Source organism: Canis lupus, chromosome 13, assembly GCF_048164855.1.
Source record: "Canis lupus baileyi chromosome 13, mCanLup2.hap1, whole genome shotgun sequence".
Lineage (NCBI taxonomy): Eukaryota > Metazoa > Chordata > Mammalia > Carnivora > Canidae > Canis > Canis lupus.
In genome coordinates this window covers 35,812,864-35,829,372 of record NC_132850.1, presented here as the reverse complement: position 1 = coordinate 35,829,372, position 16,509 = coordinate 35,812,864, and the positions used below count along the sequence as shown (strand labels likewise).

At 41.9% G+C, this 16,509-nt stretch overlaps 1 long non-coding RNA gene across 1 annotated transcript; it reads right to left on the bottom strand.

Annotated features, from left to right (window-relative positions):
• Positions 1-306: 306 nt before the first annotated feature.
• Positions 307-16,247, bottom strand: LOC140602888 (uncharacterized). The gene is made up of 3 exons (XR_012005854.1): positions 15,783-16,247; positions 14,723-14,854; positions 307-3,749 (listed from the first exon to the last, which is right to left on the bottom strand). It is a non-coding gene; the product is annotated as an uncharacterized lncRNA (long non-coding RNA).
• Positions 16,248-16,509: the final 262 nt, after the last annotated feature.

Genomic DNA, 16,509 nt, shown 5'->3' with positions numbered 1-16,509 from the left:
TAACATAGTCAGGAAGGCTAACTGGGAGCCTTTGAAATTGTTGGCCACCCCGGTTAACATAATAAAAAATGATAGTATCCCGGGGTTGATGGGGGTGATTAGTGCCACTGTGCATCCTACAGTGTGAACATAGACTACCACAGCTAGCTTAACCAACTAGTAGTCCAATTCGAGCTGTGTTGGACATGCTATAATTGATTGCTAGGGCAGATTAATAAGGATTCAGGTACTTGATATGTGGCCACATATTTGTTGAATGTGCTCTTTTATATTCCAACCAGAAATAAGGATAAGAAGCAATTAACATTCATGTAGAAGAGGTCATATTTATTTCCACTTTTGTCCAAGGACTATGTTAATTCGTCTGCCCTCTATTATAATACAGTCTGAAGAGATCTGGACTGTCTGGACATTCCGTAGAACATTACACTGAAATATTATACCAATAATATACTGATGGGTAGAATGAGTAAGACATGACGTGCATGCTAGAGGCCTTGGTAAGATACATGTATCCAGAGGGTGAGAGATAAACTGTAAGAAGATTCAGTAAAATTTTGAGGCCCAATAGTCAGTGACATGTGAAGACATCCCCTCCAGAGTAAAAGACAAACTTCTGTATCTTGCATTTCCTACTAATGAAGCACAATGTCTGGTGGGCCTCTTTGGATTCCAAAAGCACAAATTTCACACCTAGGAATACCATTCTAGCTCATATCCTGGGGTATATGGAAGGTTGCCAGTTCTAAGTAGTCGGAAACAGCAATGGGCTCTGCAGCAGGCAGTGTGGAATTTAAAGCAAGTCCCAATAGGAGATCACAATATAGTCTTCTGGGATTTTGGAGCAAGGTCAGGCCATCTGTAGCAGAAGATTTTACTCCTTTCAAGGAACAGCCGCTGGCATAGTCCTGGGCCCCATTAGAGGCAGAAAGCTTGACCATGAGGCACCAAGTTACTATGTGTCTAGAACTGCCATCATGAGCTGAATTCTGTGAGACTTTCCTAGTCATAAAGTTGATGGGCCTAGCAGCAGTTCATCGTAATATGGAAATGATGCATTCAAAATAAAATCCCAAGGCATGAGTTAACCGCATAAGCTAGTAGCCCCACCCCCATATGACCCACTAGCACCCCTTCCTCTGGCTGTCTGGCCAGCTAAGGGAGGAGAAAAAAAGCTCAAGCTTGGTTATGAATGGGTTGGCTTGGTGTATGGGTGGAAACTATAAAGTGGATGGCAGCACATTACAGCCATATTCAGTGGTGTCCCTAAAAGACAATAGAGAGGGAAAATCTTCCTAGTGGGCAGAGCTTCAAGCAGTATAGTTGGTCATGAAAGACTTTCTTGTATGAAAGAATAAGTACCCCTGATGGGAATTTATATAGTTGACTGGGCAGTGGCCATGGCCTGGCCAGCTGGTCAGGGTTTTAAAGGAAAAGCCTGGAAGATTGGAGACATGGAAGTCTGGAGTAGAGGCATGTGGACAGACATAATAGAGTGGTCACAAAAGGTGAAGATGTTTGTATCACGTTTATTCCAACATTGGAAAGGGTATGAAACAATCAAGTAGATAAAAAGATTCTCCAGTTGATGTTAGCCAAGCTTTGTCATGGCCTCCCCCAAACTGGCACAATGCGCACCTGAATGGAATGGCCACATTTGCAGAGATAGAGGCTACACATGAGCCCAACAGCGTGAATTCCCCTTCCAAGACCAATCTAATTGCTTCTATCTCTGGAGGTCTAACTTGCTAGCAACAGAGACTAACACTGAGTCCCTGATAAGGCATTTTACTTGAGATAAACGAGCCATTTGGTGGCAAGTCAACAACACTGAGGCCCTTCCGTTCTGTAGTGACCAATACTTCATCCTAACATGGATAGATACCTATTCTGGGTATGGATTTGCCTATTTTGCCTGCAGAGCCTCAGCCTATACTACTATCTAGGAGCTTACAGAAGGCCCTATCCGCTGGCATGGGATTTAACTCAACAGTACATCCAAACAGCGGAACTACTGCACAGTAAAGGTGATGTGGGTGTAAAGCTTGTGACCAATGCATCTACTGGTTTTATCACCCACTGCACTACCCAGAAGCAGCCAGCCTGTTAAGAGCGCTAGACAACCTACTGAAAGCACAGCTGAAGTGTCAGTTTAGAGGCAATATTCTGTAAGGATTGCATATCATCCTTCAGGATGCAGTATGTCCACTAAATCGGAGACATCTGATTGGCATTGCCCCTAACAGGAAGAATATGTGGGTCCAGGAACAAAGTGGGGGGAGCAGAAGTGGCCCCACTTAATATCTCAACGAGTCATTGTGCTTCCTGTTCTCACAACTCTGGGCTTTGCAAGTTTAGGATTCCTGGTCCCCAAAGGAAGTGCATTTTTGTCAAGGAACACAATTAGAGTCCCACTGAACTATACACTATGGCTACTGTTTGCGTACTTTGGACTTTTTGTGTCTGGCCCCCAGCAGGCAAGAAGAGGAGTCCCCAACTTGGTAGGGGCAAGTGACCTAGATCAACAGGAAGAGGAAGGGCTGCTTTCACATAATGGATGGGGAAAAATATATGTGGATCCTAGGTGATTCCCTTGGAACCCTTGGAAGTCTCTTAATATGTAATTGGAGATGTGGGAGGACATGTGCAGGAATCCCTGCCTGAAAAGGATACAGTTGCCAATAACCACGCATTCTCTTTAGGAATAAGGATTTGGGTCACACCTAGGTAAGCTACTACTGGTAAAACAGTAGGATTTGGAATGGGTACTAGAGGAGGAGGATGAATAGCAGTTGCAGCCCTGAGACCAACTGAGTGATGGGGGTGTAGTCTGTCCTAGTAATCTCCTTCTTCTAAGGTTTAGCTCAGGAAGAGAAGTCTAGAGGAATTGTAGAAGAGCTGCACCCAGAACATAAGTGGAGAAAATGGATCAGTGAGGGGCAAGGGGTATTTAGGTGGTCATGGGATACACTGCTCAGATCTTCGAGAGAGAGAATCTGCTGGAAAGACTGGAAAGAAAAAATAGGATTGAGGAAATTATGAAGAGGATGAGAAATAATAGATGCAAATTCTCCTAAAGCTACAGAAATATCAGGAAATGATACTTATAAAGAAGATGAAGCAGATGACGAAGATGAAGGAACCAAAAAGGAATCCTTCAACAAAATGCCTCCGGCAGCAATTAAAAATGACAAATTTACCTCCAAAAATCAAGATACAAATTAAAAATATGCCAAGAAAATTCCTCCCAAACTGGCCTATTCTGAAGCACCTGATGGCCAAATAAAGAAACTAGTAAAGCATTTGTTAATGATGATATGAAGATTCTTGTCCCCCCCCAACCCCCCACCAAAGTGCCTGCCTATAGCTCAGGCAAAGGGTTGCAGATCATCAACTAAAAAAATAGTTAGCTGTAATGCTAAAACTGTGAATGCGAACGAAATTGACAGTAAAGTGAGAGCCTCAGTGGATCTATGATAAGATTATTGATACTGTATGCCAGATGCTGCCACTTTTCTAAAAATATTTTGATGCTATTTCACTTAGTGATGATAAGGAAAACCTAAAGAATGCCATATAGTTTTCCCTAAGTTCCTCAATGCATTTTGAGGTCATAAGAAGAAACAAACCCATTGCAAATGAGAAATGTGAATACTCATGCAGCCTGGGAAGTCAATTCATCTTATTTTCCATGTTGGATCTCGATTCTCAAGGCTTGTCTCCCCAAATTTATTGTGACCAACTTTAACCTAGGGGAGAAAAAAGAAAGGAAAAGCATCAAACTCATCACTTTGGCATGTCTCAGATGATCTTGTTTATATCCTCTTGTTCTCTTGCTTTATATAGGCAAAGGTTTCTGGGTAAAGTGTTATTTTTGTTTTCTTTATAAAGGGGAGAGAGAGAGAAATAGCAAGAGTGAGCCCCCTTGAGCACCTGCTGTGAGGCTTGTAGTTAGCGAACAGTCTTCTAGTGCCATACTTTGGGAATTCACCACAGCATATATGCTACAACCTTACCTTCCTTGAACATTTCCCCACCAATGGCTGAGCACAGTAAGGGTACTAGAGCCAGACTGTGCCTGCCCAAATTGAGACCCCTCAAACGGGGGTCAGTTTTTGCTCCAAGGCTCCCTGTTGGCCTGGCCAAGACTTTGTCAGAGCTATACCGCATCCTAAGGCTCTCCCTGCCTAACCTTGCTTGTTTCCCTCTCTCCTGAGTGTCAGAGCTACATCAGTGTGAAGGCACTCCTGGCCTACTTCTTCCTTTCTCCTGTATTCTTAACAGCCATTCTCCCCAATAAATATCTTGCTCATCTGATTTTTTAAAAAAGATTTTATTTTTTTATTTGAGAGAGAGAGAGCATAAGCAGGGGGAGGGGCAGAGGGACAGGGATAAGCAGACTCCCTACCAAGCAGGGAGCTGGACATGGGGCTCGATTCCAGGGCCCTGGGCTCATGACCTGAGCCAAACGCAAACACTTAACAAACTGAGTCACCCGACTCATCTGATTCTGTCCTGGTGTCCTCTTTTCCTTTGATCAAAGTCCTATGTGTTGGAGGATATTTAGCATCCCTGGCCTTACCCACAAATGCTGGTAGCACTGTCTCCCTAATCTTTTTTGTTTTTTAAAGATTTATTCATGAGAGAGAGAGAGAGAGAGAGAGAGGCAGAGACATAGGCAGAGGGAGAAGCAGGCTCCATTTAGGGAGCCAGATGGGGACTGGATCCTGGGACTCCAGGATCACGCCCTGGGCCAAAGGCGGGTGCTAAACCACTGAGCCACCCAGGGTTCTCCTGTCTCCCTAACCTTGAGGCAACTAACATCTCCACAGATTGCTACATGCTTTTCTTGTGAACCACTCAAGGTGTAACCATCAAGACCACAAAGTTTTATAGCTAGGGGAGCTCTTACAGATAAAAAAGAAACAGAAACGTTTAATGACCTCTATTTCTTTTCTCCCTCTCCTACAGTGCCTTCACTTTCTTTTCATTCTCTCTAATAATTCTTGCACCTCAACTGAAACTGATAAACTTGAATAATGGGATATAAGTACCAAAGAGGCTCTATAGCATCAGAGGTTAGTGAAAAAATTAGGAAGTGATCAGTGTCTGAAACTGAAGCTAGGGAAAAAAAACTTCAGTTATGATAGATGAAATTAGCTGTATAAGTAATCCAAACTCAGAAAAGGCTGCAAACGCACTGCTTTTGTGATTAAGTGCTTTCCAGCTTTGATCAAAGCACAAGGATATAATCTCAGGAAGACATTCCTGGAATGTGGAGGTATTGTTCAGTAATCAATAGTAGGTAGCATTGTCTAAAAAACACCCAAGAATAGTAGTTTAGTTGGCTTATAAGTTTATATCAGAGATTGTTTTTCACTTTAAAAAAAATATTTTGACAGAGACAGTGAGTGAGGGCATAAGCAGTGGAGAGCAGGAGTGGGTGAAGCTGGCTTCCTGCTCTGCAGGAAGTCTGATGCGGGGCTCAATCCCAGGACCCTGGGACCATGACCTGAGCCCAAGGCAGGTGTCCAACTGAGCCACCAAGGTGCCCCCATTTTTCACTTTTCACCCGATGAGTATTCAATCAATTATATTTATTGATTCCCTGCTATATCCCAAGAATTTTATTAAGTGCAAAAGTATACAGTGATAAACCAAACATGATCTTCCCTCAAAGAGCTTATTACATGGAGCATGCATTCTTGATGGGCAAAAACCCTGAGATATTACAATGGTTTGTGGCCCTCCAAAGAGCCACAGGATGTAACAGATATATGGGATATCTGTAATTTAAGATCTCATAGGTGTAAGAGAAAGCAATTAGGAAAACTGGCTCCTTAAGGGACTCAGAAAGGAAACTAAGGTTGAGAAAACTGATTTTGAGGAAAAAGACAAATGAAGACGATGAAAGAGATTAAGAAGGAAAAGGAGAATGGTAAGAGAAATAGGAAAGGAGGAGAGATAAGGAGAAAGTATGTGAAATTTTAAGAGACAAAAATAGTTTTTGTCTGCCACTGAGCCATATGACATATAACTTTTTTTCCTTGACATTCTGAAGTATAAGCATATTTCTCTACATTAGTTCTGGCTCTGGCAACAAAGTATTAAATGTAAAAAGCAATACTGGAATGCCTGCTCTTTATTAAAAGAATTCCCATATCCTAGAGCATTCTTTTCTTGCTCAGATACTCCAAATGTCCTCACTTTTTCTCATTGGAACTTGTGCACAATTTCCTCTTAGGTTCTAAGGACCCCATTATCCCAATTACTGTTATGTGAACTTTGTTAACTCCATAATAGCAAAGCCTTCAGTTTTATAGCAATTTCTTTCATTTATCTGCCCTAGTAGACAAACCCATTGTTGTTTGATAGCTTATGAAGCTTTTCTGCAGTTTGGATTTATCCCTCAGGATCATATATCTGCCTTTGCTTTGAATATGGGTGCACTTAGTGCCTTTCTGATTCCTAGTTGGATTTCCAATACTATTTTGAATAAAAGTGGTGAGAGTGGGCAACTTTGTATTGTTCCTGATCTTAGAGGAAAATCTTGCAGCTTTTCACTGTTGAGTATGATGTTAGCTGTGGACTTGTCATATATAGTCTTTATTATGTTGAGGCACATTTTTTCTATACCTACTCAGTTGAGATATTAACTTCAGTGTGTTATTGTTCATAACTTAATTGTTATTAACTTGTAGGACTTCTTTATATATTCTTGATACAAGTCCTTTGCTTGATACATATGTGGTGCATACTTCCCAGTCTGTAGTGTAATGCTGTCTTTGAAGAACAGAAATTTAAATTTTGATGAAGTCCAGCTTGACTTCAAGGTTTGAAGTCCAAGTCAATTTTTGCTTTTATGAGTAGTGCCTCTTGTGTCCCATGCAAGAAATATTTGCCTACTCCAAAGTTATAAAGATGATCTTCTATGTTTTCTTCTAGAAGTTTTATGGTTCTGTGAACCATCTTTAATTTTATATATGGAGTTAAATACATATAAACAAATAGATATCCTTTTTTAAAAAAAACAAATAGATATCCAATTGTTTTAGCAACATTTTTTTTTAAAACAACAGTAACAACTTTCTTTCACATTTAATTGCTTTAGTGCCTTAGTCAAAAATGAAATGACTGTATATGGGGGGGTTCTATTTGTAGACTTGAATCTGTTTATTTACTAGCCTATCCTTATATAGTAACATACTATCTTGCCTACTATAACTTTACAGAAACCTTGTAATCAGGTTGTATAAGACTTCCAACATTGTTCTTTTTACATATTGTTTTAGCTAGTCTAGGTCCTTCAGCTTTTAAGATAAATTTTAGAATTACTTCATCTATGTCTAAAAAAAACCCCAAACAAACCCAAAGAGAGCTTGCTGGAATTTTGATAGGGATTGGGTTGAATTTACAAATCAAAGGAAAAATGGAAAATGGATAGAGTTTTACTGTCTTAATGATAGGATTTTACCATCCATGAATATGACATATTTAAGACTTTAAAAATTTCCATCAGGGCAGCCCCGGTGGCTCAGCGGTTTAGCGCCGCCTTCAGCCCAGGGCGTGATCCTAGAGACCCAGGATCGAGTCCCACGTCGGGCTCTCTGTATGGAGCCTGCTTCTCCCTCTGCCTGTGTCTCTGCCTCTCTCTCTCTGTCTCTATGAATAAATAAATAAAATATTAAAAAAAAATTTCCATCAGCTATGTTTTATGGTTTTCAATACAGAGATCTTGTACATATTTTGTCATGTTTATTCCTAGGTTTCTGATATTTCTAGATACATTATACAAATGGTATTGTTTTCAGTTTCATTTCCCAATTGTTTGTTGCTGGTGTACAGAAGTAGAATTGATTTTTGTGTATTGACCCTATATCTTGTGACTTCTAGTAGCTCCTTTGTGTATTACATAGGCTTTTCTATATATACAATCATGTGGTCTGTGACTGCAGTTTTACTTATTTACTTATTCCTAATTTTTTTATATAATCCATATACTATAAAACCCACTTTTCAAATGTATAATTCAGTGGTTTTAATATATTTGCAAAGTTGTGCAACCTCATCACTATTTAATTCCAAAATATGTAGCTTTTGCTTAGTATATCATGTGTTCAAGGTTCATCCAGGTGGTAGCATGTCAGCACATCATTTTTATGGCTGAGTAATATTCCATTGCATAGATATACCAATTTGTTTATTTATTCATTAGTTGATGGGGATTTGGGTTGTTTCTACCTTTTAGTTATGAATAGGGTTGCTATGAATATTTGTATACAAATTTTTGTGTGATCATATGTTTCCAATTCACTTGGGTATATATCTAGGAGTAGAAATGCTGAGTCATATGGTAACTTTATGTTTTAAACTCTTGAGGAACGGCCAAGCTATTCCCAAAGCACCATTTTACATTACCTACCACTGGGGTGTGAGGGTTTCTATTTCTCCAAATCCTAACTAATGGTTGTTATTATCCATGTCATCCTAGTGAGTATAAGATGATATCTCATCATGGTTTTGATTTACATTTCCCTAATGACAAATGACGTTGATCATCTTCTCATGTGCTTTATTGGCTGTTTGTTTATCTTCTTCTTCTTTTTTTTTTTTTTTTGTTTATCTTCTTTAGAGAACTCTCTATTCAAATCCTTTGTCCATTTTAAATTGGCTTGTCTTTTTATTGTTGAATTGTAAGAATTCTTTATATATTTTTGAATACAAGTTCCTATCAGATATGATTTTCAAATAGTTTCCCCTATTCTGTAGGTTATCTCTTCACTTTATTTTTTTCCCCTCACGCTCTTCCTGTTTATTCTGTATCAGTTACTGTGAAGGATGAAATCTGATTGTGAATAGATTGAAAGAAAATAATGTACAATTTTTTAAAACAGTTTTTATTTAAGTAGTCTCTACACTCAATGTGGGGCTTGAACTCATGACCCCAAGATGAAGAGTCTCATGCTCATCCAGCTGAGCCAGCCAAGTGCCCTAAAAATATACAATTTCACACAATATCTAGCTATCAACTCGGTAAGTATACGGGTACAATATGATACAGAATACGATGAAGGAAACTGAGCCTGCTAAGGGTTTAGAGCATGGAGAGCTTAAGAACATCATCACTCATGTTAACAAAACCCAAGTGCTTTGAAAAACAAACTCCAGGCCATTCTCAGCTGTCTTTCATTTCAAAAACGAGTTCTGATGTAGAGTGCCATGATTCTGTAGATTTCTGGTTGCTTTCTCTTTGTTTGTGGATAAACCACTTTCTCTCTTACTTCTTAAGATGTGCTCACAGGAACAGTGCAGGCTGCAGAATGAGAGTCCCTCAAGAAGCACAGGTCCCAGGGAGGCAGGACCACAGCAGGATCAGGAGGGTCTTCTGCTATTAACCCACTGCGGAGGGATTAAGGTAGTTGCCTCCTGAACACACAGCCTGGCCTAAGTGGGGCAGCCCATCTCCATCCTCCTTTCTGTCTGTAACACTTGCCATTCTTGCCAGACCTCCCCTGCCCTCAAGGTGAGTTCAGCTTAAAGGCTGAATTGTAAAAGTGTGAGTTTGGGGTTTAAGCCACCAGCACACACAGGGTCACACAGTTGGAGGTCTGGTCCTAGGAGGAGGCTACTACTGCACTCTGGCAACCACAGCACTGAAGAACGTGACCCACTGTTGCCAGAAAAGCTGGAAATCCAGATTTGTATATGAGCCCCTGATTCCAAAATGTTGCAATTTATTCATATTCTAGCAAAAATATTTTCAAGAATAACATAATTGATTAAAAATAAGAGCCTAATCAGGCAGACTGTGGACTGTAGCACCACTAAACCTGCAACCTGGTTGCATCTTGTCTTAATTTCCACATCAAATCTTTCTGAGGCACATGAATCTGGACTTCTGGGGTCTTAGCTCTTCACAGGACATTTTTTGGATTTTTTTTAGGCCTAAAAGATAGTAATCTGTTTTCATTTTTGTTCTTCGGGATGTTTTTCAGTCTTAAGCTAAAAGGATACTTAACATGGGGCAGTGCTTCTCTTATGTTAAATTATTCCAGTCACGTATTATTACAAAGATAGCACCATATCAAACTGAATGAGGGAGCCATGAACAAATAGGGTATGGAGAATTCTGAAAAACCAAAGTAATAACTGAGAAGCTGAGCGGTTTTCCTCCACTGTCTGTGATGCTCACACTCAGCTGCTCTTCTCTCTTCGGGCAGCTAATAGGACCTGCCTCCCAGCCTTCTTGACCTTTACCACTTGATGTCTCAGCTGATGGCAGGAAGCGCTGGGCCCTGGTACATTGTGCACAACTTCTTGGAGTCTGGGGCAGTTGGTTTTGTTTATCCACTCCTGGTATAGCTCCTGTATGTGGGCACTGGTCTAGGGGGCTGCATGGGGATATCAGTGTGTATGCCTTCCATCTGCCATGGCAGCACCTTGTCTGCATGCCCATCCTTGGTCTGGGCTTGGCCTCCGTCATTTAAACATCCTCTGGTCCAGGCAAGCACTGCTACCAAGTGGTATGACAAATTGCCCTTCTTCAGTTTCAGAACCATCCTGGATGTTTTGAAAGCAGTACACAGCAGCAAAGCATAACAGAACCTACCCATTCTTTTCAAAGTTAACCTCCTGCAAGTCTTTGTTCCTCGGGATGTGGCAGGTAACTTCCCTCATATCCTCATTAAACAGCTGGTTGGCTGCATGCCTGAAGATGTGTGCCAGGTACCTGCTGGAGCTGGCTCCATCATGGTGCCTCATCTTTTCCTTCAGGCCTCCAAGCAGAGTGTACATGGCAGTGTCTTTTCACCAAGAGGTCACTTTCCTCCATTATCTGAAAAAATTTCACCTGAGGTTAATATGCAGTCAGCACCCAGGAAACCATGTGAAGCTGTGGGAAAATCTTCTCAGAGGACCTCCAGTTTATTGTTGTAGCAAGGGGCCACAATAACGTGGAAAATCTTGTCTGGGGATAGGTTCTGCTATCTGGCGAAGTAATCCATCACCAGGGAGCCCATGATCTGCTGGGGAGAGTGGGTGGTGTAGAGTTGGAAGGGTGACAAGGGTAGCCCAGCCTATGTTCCGAATATGGGGCCCAGCCTGGACAGGTGGAGGTGAGCTTGGGTAACACTGGCTCTTCCTCATTGTGCTGGTGGCATCAAGGCACAGATCCTTCTGACTTTCCAGGGTGCTGAAATCTACAGTTATTGCTGTATCAAAGACAGTGCACACCCCCAAGACTTTTGAGGAAGCCACAGTCTTCTGGAAGCATCAGTCACACTGAGGCGGAATTTAGCAGCAAAATAAGGCAGAGACTGTGGACACACCAACACTGCTAGAACCTTGTGCGGTGAGGTATCAGAGTTCTTAAGGTTCAGAACTCAAAAGTAGTCCTTGGTGTTCTGCTCGGAAACCTAGATCCCTTTCTCCACAGTCACACAGCTGTCATGCACCAGTTACTCAGAAATGCCTTGGCATCAGCTAACTTACGGGATTTTCTCTTCTTCCACATGTAGTGCACTCACTTCATCTGAAATGGGGAAGGTTGGGGGCCAAGGTTTGGCCTGAGAGGAGCACCAGGAAATGCAGTCTTTTCACTTTCTTGATAGTGTTCTTTGAAGCACAAAATTTTTAAATTTTGGTGAGGCATTGCCATGCCATGAAGATTTATGGCTATGTTTTCTTCTGAGTTTTTAGCTCTTACATTTAGGTCTTTGACGTATCATAACATTTGTATATGTATAGGGATTCAAGTTCATTCTTCTCCATGTTTTCCCAACATCATCACTTTTTGAAAAGACCATTCTTTCCCCTATTGAATTATCTTGGCACCTTTGTCAAAAGTCAATAGACCATAAATATAAAGGTATTATTTCTGGACTCTGAATTACATCTCACTGATACATGTTTTTGGCAGTACATCTGTGTTAATTACTGTAGTTTTGTTGTAAGTTTTGAAATCAGGAAGTCCAAGTTTTTCTGATCTTTATGCATTTTCTTATTATTACACTAATTGGGACCTTCAACATAACCCTGAATAGAAGTGGTGACAGCAAACATTATGTTCTCCTAATGTTAGGAGAAAAAAATTTAATATTTCACCATTACATTTTTTTAAAGATGATTGTTGTTACACTGAGGAAGTTCCCTTCTATACTTGCTTTAAGTATTTTACCATGAATGGGTTTGGATTGTCAGATTTTTCTGCATTTACAGAGATCAATATTTTTTCTTTTCCATTCTGTTAATGTGGTGAATTACACTGACTTTTCAATGTTAAACCACATCTTCCTTGGGATTTTACCCTTTATATTGCAAGGTTCAATTTGCCAATATTTCATTAAGAATTTTAAAGTCTATATTCATGAGGTTTGTAATTTTCTTGTAAAATGTCCTGGTCAAGTTTTGATATCAGGATTATATTGGCATCATAAAATGAGTTTCGAAGTGTTCATTCTTGCTCTATTCTCTGAAATATTTAGGGTTAGTATTTTATCTTCTTTAAAAGTCTGATAAAATTTACTGGTGAACCCATCTGGCCCTGGAATTTTCTTTGTGGGAAAGTTTATTAGAAATTCCGTTTCTTTGATACTCATCTAATTTAGCTTTTCTTTTTCTTCTTGTGTCAGTTTTTTTGTATTCTTTTCAGGAATTTGTCCATTTCATTTGAGTTGTCAAATTATTGGCATAGAATTGTTGAACTATCCCTGTAATATCTGTATAATTCATTATTTTGACTGCATTAAAATTAAAATTTCTGCATACAAAAATAAAGTAGATGACAATGAATCAGGGCAAAATAAATATATAACATATGGAAGAAAAGGATATATTGAAGGAGCATACAGTCTAGTGACAGAAAGAGGGAATTCTAATTCAGTGTGACAAATACCATGAGAGGTAAACAGCAAACAACAGGAAAGATACACTGTCCAATTTAAGAAGTCAGAATCATGATGTCCAAGTGATGAGTTACATTTGTCTAACTTGAGGTAAATTAATATAATCAAATTTATGGACACTTAAAAAGCTGAGAATTTAGATCTCAGATATAATTATTTCACATTGGTCCTCTACCTATGGGCATCTACAGTCAACTGGCTGCCATTTCACTAACATATCTTTAATTAAAAATAAAACAAGTTTCGGTAAAAATGATATGTACTTTATTTTAAAAATTCAAATGATTGGGGAATATAAAAATTAGTGAAAGGAGGGTCCCTGGGTGGCACAGCGGTTTGGCGCCTGCCTTTGGCCCAGGGTACGATCCTGGAGACCCGGGATCGAGTCCCACATCGGGCTCCCGGTGCATGGAGCCTGCTTCTCCCTCTGCCTGTGTCTCTGCGCCTCTTTCTCTCTCTCTGTGACTATCATAAATAAATAAAAATTAAAAAAAATTTTTTTTTTAAAATTAGTGAAAGGGAATAAAGGGAAAGGAGAGAAAACAAGTGAAAATATCAGTGAGGGTGACAAAACATGAGAGACACCTAATTCTGGGAAACGAACAAGGGGCAGTGGAAGGGGAAGTGGGTGACGGGTTGGGATGACTGGGTGATGGGCACTGAGGGGGGCACTTCGCAGGATGAGCACTGGGTGTTATGCTATATGTTGGCAAATTGAACTCCAATAAATAAAAAAAATAAAAAATAAATAAAAAAATTCAAATGATAAAAAAGTCCAAGAGACAAAATAAAAACCATCTGCATTTTGGGCAACATCCTTCTAGATCTTTTTTGTACATTTATATCCACATATATATTTGTGCCAAGATGACACTGCTCCTGCTAATTTATATTCTTTTATGGGGGGGGGGACCCATATGCTATTAATGTATTTCATATGAATATTTTCATCATTGTTTCTGATGGCTTAAAGGTATTCCATGTCCACATGCACTGTAACTTAAATAGCATCCTAGTGATGGCACTTCTTTTTGTTTTGTTTTGTTTCTAAAAACACCAATTACAAAAAGGGAGTGAGAAATATCCATGTGAACGTTTACTTTGCTTTTTTCCTTAGAATGAATGGACTGGGAAATGAGATTTTGGGGCAAAGACTAATGAAATTTTGGTAAGTAAGATTGTCCCAATTTCAACCTTACCATCAATAGTGCACAATAGCAATAGTAACCACGTATCTCTATGTACCCTGATGGACAAAAAGGATGTGTTTGGAATGTTGAGCATCTTTTCATTTAATTAGATGTTTGTTTTTCTTAGTTTAAAAATGTCCTATTGATTTCCTTGGATAATTTGTTTTTAAAAATTGATACTTTAAAAAAATTGAAGATTGATTTGAGAGAGAAGAGAGCACACAGCATGTACACAAACCCACTAGCATAGGGGAGAGGGGCAGAGGAAAAGGGGGGAAAGTCTTACCAGACTGCACTGAGCACAGAGCAGGATGCAGGGGTGGGTTTCACAATCCTAAGATCATTATGAGCCAAAATAGTCTAAGTTGGATGCTTAACTGACTGAGCAACCCAGGCGCCCCTTAAAATTGACATTCTATGAGCTCTTTGTATAGCAGGAATATTTTTCCTTCTCTTTCCACATGATACAAATGTATCTTCCACTGGTTCATTTTTTGTGTGCAGATTACAATTTGTATAAGATTACAATTTTCATGAGGTTAATTTTTATCAGTTTTTTGTCCATTATGGCTTCTCTCATTTCATACTTAGCAAAGGCCTTTCTCAGCTCAAGATTATAAAGATATTCACCTTGGGCAGCTCCGGTGGCGCAGTGGTTTAGGCCCGGGGCGTGATCCTGGGGGCCCTGGATCGAGTCCCACGTTGGGCTCTCTGTATGGTGCCTGCTTCTCCCTCTGCCTCTCTCTGTCTCTGTCTCTGTCTCTATGAATAAATAGAAATAAATAAAGATATTCACCTTGATTTTCTTGTAGTATTTTTATGGCTTCATTCTTTACATTTAAGTTTTTGATTCATATGGTATTTATTTGAGAAAGGAGCTAAAAAATAAAAAGCCTGTCTCCGTTATTTCTCAGCTAACCTTTTTTTTTTTTTTTTTTTAAAGATTTTATTTACTCATGAGAGACAGAGAGAGGGAGAGAGAGAGAGAGAGAGAAGCAGGCTCCATGCAGGGAGCCCAACGTGGGACTCGATCCCGGGTCCCCAGGATCACGCCCCGGGCCGAAGGCAGGTGCTAAACCGCTGAGCCACCTGGGCTGCCCCGAGATAACCGTTTTTCCCACTTGGCAGTGATTTGTAGCATACAGTTTACTGATTACCACCAAGACTTCTGGAGTCCCGACTTCCTGGCTTCAATACTTACCAGTAAAGGCTCTGGGTAAAGTGGTGAAGTTGAGAAAATAATAAGAACCCTGCTTTAGGGTTAAATAACATGACATGAAAAAGGGCTCTGGTACTTGACAGCCGAGCGCTCAGCAAATGCGAGCTACTTGGCCCAGCAGCTGGGCTCTGGATTCTACCTTCCATTCACTGATCCTGCCTCCCCACGCCTTTGTCAGCCATGCGTTGACACTCCACATGACCCAACTTACAGTCCCATCCAAATGGCTTCTCCTTCCTCCTTTCAACAAAAGAGGTGCCAACCCAGTTGCCTTTCTAATTGTAACTAGAGCCCGGGTGAGAACTAAGCTGTGCTTCACAGAGCAGGGAGAACCCAAACCCCGAACCAGGACCCTGGAACAAAGGCGGCAAAGAGAGCGCGCTTGTCTTTTACGACGGATCCTTAACGGCTGAACACCCGACCTCATTTCAGCCCTTGGCATGTTAAGGGATGCTCTCAAGAAACTGCTACCTTCTCCTCCAGCTCTGCTGCACGCCCTCAGGACCACCAGCTCGCAAAGCCCCCCGAGCGGGCCCTGGCCTGCGGCAACCAGGTGAGCCGTGTGGGGTGTGGGGCGGCCACGTCCGCCGGGCCTGCGGAGCTGACTGCGCCGCGGGGCGGAGGCCGCAAGGCTGACGGGGCAGCAGGCGCCTCGCGGCCCTTAAGTGTGCGCGATCGGGGACGAGGGCGGAACGGCGGCGGCAGGGCCTCCCCGGAGCCCTCGAGGGGGGAAGAGTGCGACGGGGGGCCCTAGAAACGCAGCGCTGCCCGGAGGCGAGGGGGACCGGCCGCCCGCTCCCCCGCGCCCGTCACTCTGCTCGCTGAAGCCAGCGCCGGGGTCCCTCGGGCTCGCGGGAGTCTGCGCGCCCCAAGCGCTCCGTCGTGGCGCCCCCGCCGCTCCCGCCGCGGCTCGGCTCGCCTCCTCCCTCTAACGGTCGCTGGTCGCGCCCGGCGTCCGCGGCGTCGGTGACGTCGGCGTGGGGGCGGGACTTCCTGCCTGGCGCGCTCTTAGGACTCGGGACCCGGTGCGCTCCCTGGGCTGGAGGGGCGGCGGGCGGGCCTGGCGGCGGCTCCTGCCTGCCTCGCTGCCCCGAGAAGGCCCGTCCGCCGAGGCGGCGCGAAGCTGCTCTCCGCCGCCGCCCTTTCCGCCCCCGGAGCTCTCCCGGGATACCCCCGATTTCCCTGGAGTCGCGAGCCC